The sequence below is a fragment of the Heterodontus francisci genome, unplaced genomic scaffold (assembly GCF_036365525.1).
Source record: "Heterodontus francisci isolate sHetFra1 unplaced genomic scaffold, sHetFra1.hap1 HAP1_SCAFFOLD_61, whole genome shotgun sequence".
Taxonomy (NCBI): Eukaryota; Metazoa; Chordata; class Chondrichthyes; order Heterodontiformes; family Heterodontidae; genus Heterodontus; species Heterodontus francisci.
The window spans coordinates 2,812,587-2,818,586 of NW_027141441.1; the positions used below are offsets into that span (position 1 = coordinate 2,812,587).

A 6,000-nucleotide genomic window follows, 5' to 3' on the forward strand; every position below is an offset into this window, starting at 1 on the left:
TGAAGATAAACTGAATGTTTCCCTTCAGGGAAATGCTGTGAACAGGGATTTAGTACCGCCCGGGACAGTTTGAAAGCAATTGAAGAAAGATCCACAATTTAAACAACATTTTAAACCCGCGTCTGTAATTGGTGACGGAAGGAGTTGAATAGAACAAAATAAAGAGAAGGGATTTTAAGTATTTGACTAAGGATGACATTTATTTTAATCCACTCCTTTCCGACAATGAAATTGGCGGGCTTTTTGAAATTGACAAATTTTCTGCTTCTGATGTTGTGGCGGTAAATCCCGCCCACTTCTGTTTGTCAGTGACCTGATTGGTGAAGAATATAGGCAAATGAAGTGAATTTAGTAGCGACCAATGGGGAGAGTTTTCAGTCTATAAGTAAAGTAAATGCTGCGGAAATTATTCATTCTTTGTGAAAGTATTTGTGAGATTGTGGAAATGTCTGGAAGAGGAAAGACCGGCGGCAAAGCTCGGGCCAAGGCCAAGTCTCGCTCCTCCCGGGCTGGACTGCAGTTCCCGGTGGGCCGTGTTCACAGGCACCTAAGAAAGGGCAACTATGCTGAGCGTGTGGGTGCCGGAGCCCCGGTCTATCTGGCTGCTGTGCTCGAGTATCTGACCGCTGAAATCCTCGAGCTGGCTGGCAACGCGGCCCGGGACAACAAGAAGACCCGCATCATTCCCAGACACCTGCAGCTGGCCGTGCGCAACGACGAGGAGCTCAACAAGCTGCTGGGAGGGGTGACTATCGTCAGGGTGGGGTGCTGCCTAATATCCAGGCCGTGCTGCTGCCCAAGAAAACCAGCGCTCAGAGCTCCCAGAAAAAGTAAAGCGGCCGAAATGTCATCGAATAAACCAGAGGCTCTTTTCAGAGTCACCCACAGTCTCTGTGAAAGGGCTGGTTCCTGTCTGATTCCAAAATGTCAGTAACAGGACCGAATGAGAACTATTTCAAATGTTTAAGCATCTGTTTCAGTGATTTCTCACTGTCCCCTCAAACCTGTCTAATTTATTACTTCAACACCAATTTTGAGTTATTTGTCCCGTTACAGATTGCTGAATAGAGTCTTTTACCGCCTGTTACAGATAAGTAGACAAAAAATCACAGATTAAAACTACGTAATATATCTAACCCATCACAAACATTTTTAATTCCGCTTTTATCAGCACAAAGTCGTGGCGCGATTTTACGAACAGCTTTAAACTAACGCCAGATTTTCCATCAATTCGCTTCTTTCCAACACTGAAATTGGCGGCTTTTTCGAATTCAAACTGTCTGCCAATTTAAGCCAGTGATTTGTTGTATTTCCTAATTCGAAGCTCTGCGATTGGTTAAGACATGTGAATGAGAAGAGGGTGACCAATCAGAAGTGAGCTCGGGAGAGCGCGGGCTCAAACTGTGGGAAATCCAGGTCCCTGAATGACTGAGCTGAAACTGATCAGTTTCACAAACCCTGTCAGTTTCAGTGCAGGAAACACCGTCTCGGGGGAAATAACATCACAAGTGGGTCTGGTTCCAGTGACCGATTCAATGGCTGCTGCAAAACTCCCGGATTCCCTCATTGCAGCGAAATCATTTTGAAATTCTATGAAAACAATGAGTGATTCTGGAGGAGTGATGAGGCTTTTCACTGAGGGCATGTGTCGACTTTGGAAATAACTAACTGTCGAGCCTCGGGCACTGTTTACACAGCCCGTTTAGAAAATCAAATCCACTGCACATCCTTGCTGCAACTGAAATGTCAAATTCGGGGATTCCATTTTTTTTTCATCCCGAACACAGCAGATTGATTGAACAAAGAATTAAAAGTAAAATGCTGCGAATGCTGGAAATCTGAAATATTTCAGATTGATTGAACTGTTCTAAACAGCCTATCCCAGCTCCCGTTTCTCGGTCACTGCTCGCTCTGTGAGGCGGTGGGTGGCTCTTCGAAGAGCCTTTGTTGTGTGTTTGCTGAAAAGGGTCGAATTGTTCAGCCGCCGAATCCGCAGAGAGTGCGGCCGTGCCGTTTCAGAGCGTACACCACATCCATGGCAGTGACCGTCTTGCGCTTGGCGTGCTCAGTGTAGGTGATTACATTGAGTGTGAGACAAATTCCATCCATCTTTTGTACTTTATGAGATTAATTTTGACACTTTCTGGTACATTATGTGACAGCGAGTTTAATTCTACATCTATCTGTCTGTGGTACTGTGTCTGAGTGTGAGATTATTTGAGTATCAGTCTATGAAACTAAATGTGATTGTGTGATTCATTCTGTATGTCAATCATGAGTATTGTATGCGTGGCAGCTTCTGTATCTATCTGCTACTGTGGCTGAATGTGGATATCATTCTGTATCTGTCAGTGTCTGGAACTAAATGTGAGTGTGAGATTCATTCTGTATGCACCACTCATTACAGTCAGAATGTGACTGTGTGATTCATTCTCTATGTGTCAGTCTAAAGTACTATATATGCCATGGTTTTAATTATGTGTCTGTCATTTTATGTGAGCTTGGGTATCAATGTATATATGTCAATCTCTGGTTCTTTCTGTGAGAGTGAGATTAATTCTCTATCTGCTGGTCTCTGAAATTAATTGATTTCGTGATTCACTCTGTGTCTGTCAGTCTATGATACTGTGAATAAGTGGGGGGTATATATGGTGTCTGTCTGAACTTGGTATTGAACATGATTGTAGGATTCATTGTGTATCTATCAGTATCCAGACTGAATGTGAAATAAGGTTCATTCTGCACATGAAAATCTCTGTTATTCTATGGAAGTGAACTCAAATATGCCTATCAGTCTTTGACACTGTATCTGATTGTGGGATTGACTCAATACCTTTCAGACTTTGCTACTATGCATATGTGTGGTTCATGTTCTGCATGTCAGTCTCTGTTACTCTATGTGAGTGTGGATATCTTTTATGTATCTCAGTCTCTCGCAATGAATGCAAGTGTGGGATTAACTCTCTTTTCAACAGTATCTGGTAATGATTGTGAGCATGTGACTCCTACAGTATCTGTCAGTGTTTTCTATTGTATGTGACTGTGCAATTCTTCCTATGTCTTTCAGTGCCTAGTACAGTGTGTATGGGATTCATTCTGTACCTGTCAGTATCTGGTACTGAATGAGATTGTGGGATTCATTCTGTTGTCTGTCAATCTCTGCTCGTATATGTGAGTGATATCTGTTATGCATATATTATTTTCTGGTACTGGAAGTGAATATTGCATTTATTCTTTTCCTGTTAGCCTCTGGTACTACGTATGAGTGTGGGTCTCATTCTGTATCAGTCAGTTTCTGGTACAGTCTGCGTGTGCATATCCAGGGCTCATTTTGCATTTGGCAGTCCCTGGTACTGAATGTGTGTTACAATTTATTTTTTATGTGTCTGTCTCTAGGACAGTCCATTACAGTGGGATGAATTTTGTATCTCCCAGCTACTGGTATTGTCTGCAAACGTGATACATTCTGTATCTATGTGACGCTGGTGCTGTATGAGTGTGGAATTCTTCTGTACCTGTACTTAATATGTATCTACGGGATGCTATTGAGAACTATTTGTTGGACACCATAATGTATCACTATTTTCTTGTCTCACTGGTATTTTAAAATATAAACCACTGCACATTTTAACTGTGTGTTTTACTCAGTTGTGGTCTGAGCTTTTTGGACTAGTATTTAGTCTGCAACTGTATGAACACATTTGTGAATGACAACATATATTTCAAACTCACACATGGCATGCTCAGTATAATCAGAATCATTCAATTGATACGATATCATTCAGTACAGCTCTTGCAGAGATTATTGGATTGGTATGTAATGTGTAGTGCAGTGTGCACTAATTGACATAATACTGTAACTTTCCTTTTGATACTGTATCAGATGTTTGTACTACATTGTAATCTGTCACTCAGTCTGCAGTCTGGGCTACATTATTAGGATTCATTCTGTACGTTTCCATCAGCTGCTCTACCTCATATTTAATTTGTAGCTTAGGGTGCACTCTTGTGGGATTGATCCGGTGCCTTTCAATCTGATAGTGGGTGTGATTTTGAACTGAGATTGATGGATCTACCTTTCAGCAGTACTGAGTTGGGGTGAATTGGAAACAACTTCTGCCTCTCCTGCTTTGTTTGATTGTCTGCTGGATTGAAAATGTGTCTCTGGAACTTGGGATCAGTGTGAGTCTGACTGCTTCTGCTCTCTGTGACTGTGGAACTCATGGCCTGTCTGTGTCTCTGAGCTCTGGGAGTGATAATGTACCTACTCTGTGTTAGAAGGAGTGGACTGTACATATCCTTGTGCTGGGGAATCATCACAATCCTTCTGGTTCCTTCAAGTATTTCCTGACAGAAAGAAAGAAAAATATCTCTTGTAACTCAAGATCAATTGAGGTAGAAACTAGAAAAGACATGAATGTAATATTTCAATTAATAATCATTATGACCAACCACACAGGATGATCAGTAATACAAAGAGTGTCAGTGTCTGATTCCACTGCCGCACTCAGCTTCTGCTGATCAGGTTTTCTTTGGTAGTTTTAGAACAATTTAGTGACATCCAGGAACAACCCAACATCTGCACTGCTCCATAAATGAGAATACCTGCTGGAGCAGGGATATTTGCACAAGTCAAGTTTTTAATTCCACCTGGCATTATAATGCAAGAACATAATAACTAGGAGCAGGATTAGGACATTCCGCCACTCAGTCTGTTCCACCATTCAATAAGATCATGGCAGATCTGATCAAAGTCTCAACTCCACTGTCCTGCGTGTCCCAATAACACTTCACTCCCTTGTAAATCAAAAGTCAGTCCAACTCAGCCTTGAATATATTCAATGACCAGCCTCCACCATCCTCTTGGGTAGAGAATTCTAAAGAACAACAACCCATTGAGAGAAGAAACTCCATTTCAATTCCATCGAAAATGGGAGCCCCCTTCTGTTGAAACTGTTCCCCCTAGTTCTTGATTCCCTCATGAGGGGAAACATCATCTCAGTAAATACCCTGTCAAGCCCCTTCAGTATCTTATATGTTTCATAAGATCACCTCTCATTCTTCTAAACTCCAATGAGTGTAGCACAACCAGGTCAAACGTTCCTCATGAGACAACATCTTCATCCCTGGAATCAACCTAGTGATGTTTGCCTGAACTACCTCCAATGCAAGTGTTTTCCTCCTTAAATAAGGAGACCAAAACTGTATACACACTCAAGGTGTGGTCTCACCAACACGCTGTACAGTGGTAGCAAGACTTCCCTACTTTTCTACTCCAACCCCATTGCAATAAAGGCCAAAATTCCAATAGCCTTCCTAATTACTTGCTGTACTTCCATGCTAACTTTTTGTGATTCATATAAGAGGACACTCAGATCCCTCTATGCCACAGCATTCTGCAGTCTCTCCCTATTTAATATTCTTCTTTTCTCTACATCATACCAAAGTGGATAACCTCACATTTTCCCACATTATACTTAATATGCCAAATTTTTCCCACACACTTAACCTGTCTTTATCTCTTTGCAGACTCATTGTGTCCTCCGCACAACTTGCTTTCACACCTTTCTTTGTATCAACAGCAAATGTAGTTACAATACACTCGATCCCTTCATCCAAATCATTAATCTAGGCTGAAAGTAGTTGAGGCCCCAGCACTGATCCCTGTGGCACTCCACGAGTTCCAGTTTGCAAACCTGAAAATGACACATTCATCCTAATTCTCTGGTTCTTGTTAGTTAGCATGTACCAGCGACCTGGGTTCGATTCTGGGTACTACCTGTGCAGAGTTTGCAAGTTCTCCCTGTGACCGCGTGGGTTTTCGCCGGGTGCTCCGGTTTCCTCCCACAGCCAAAGACTTGCAGGTTGATAGGTAAATTGGCCATTATAAATTGCCCCTAGTATAGGTAGGTGGTAGAGGAATTGAGGGAAGTTGGGGATGTGAGAGGGTAATGGGATTAATGTAGGATTAGTATAAATGGGTGGTTGATGGTCAGCACA

The 6,000-nt window shown here is 42.1% G+C and overlaps 1 pseudogene; it reads left to right on the plus strand.

The window, feature by feature from the left end:
• The first annotated feature begins 445 nt into the window (after positions 1–445).
• LOC137363432 (histone H2AX-like) lies at positions 446–834 on the plus strand (annotated as a pseudogene).
• The last annotated feature ends 5,166 nt before the right edge of the window (positions 835–6,000 follow it).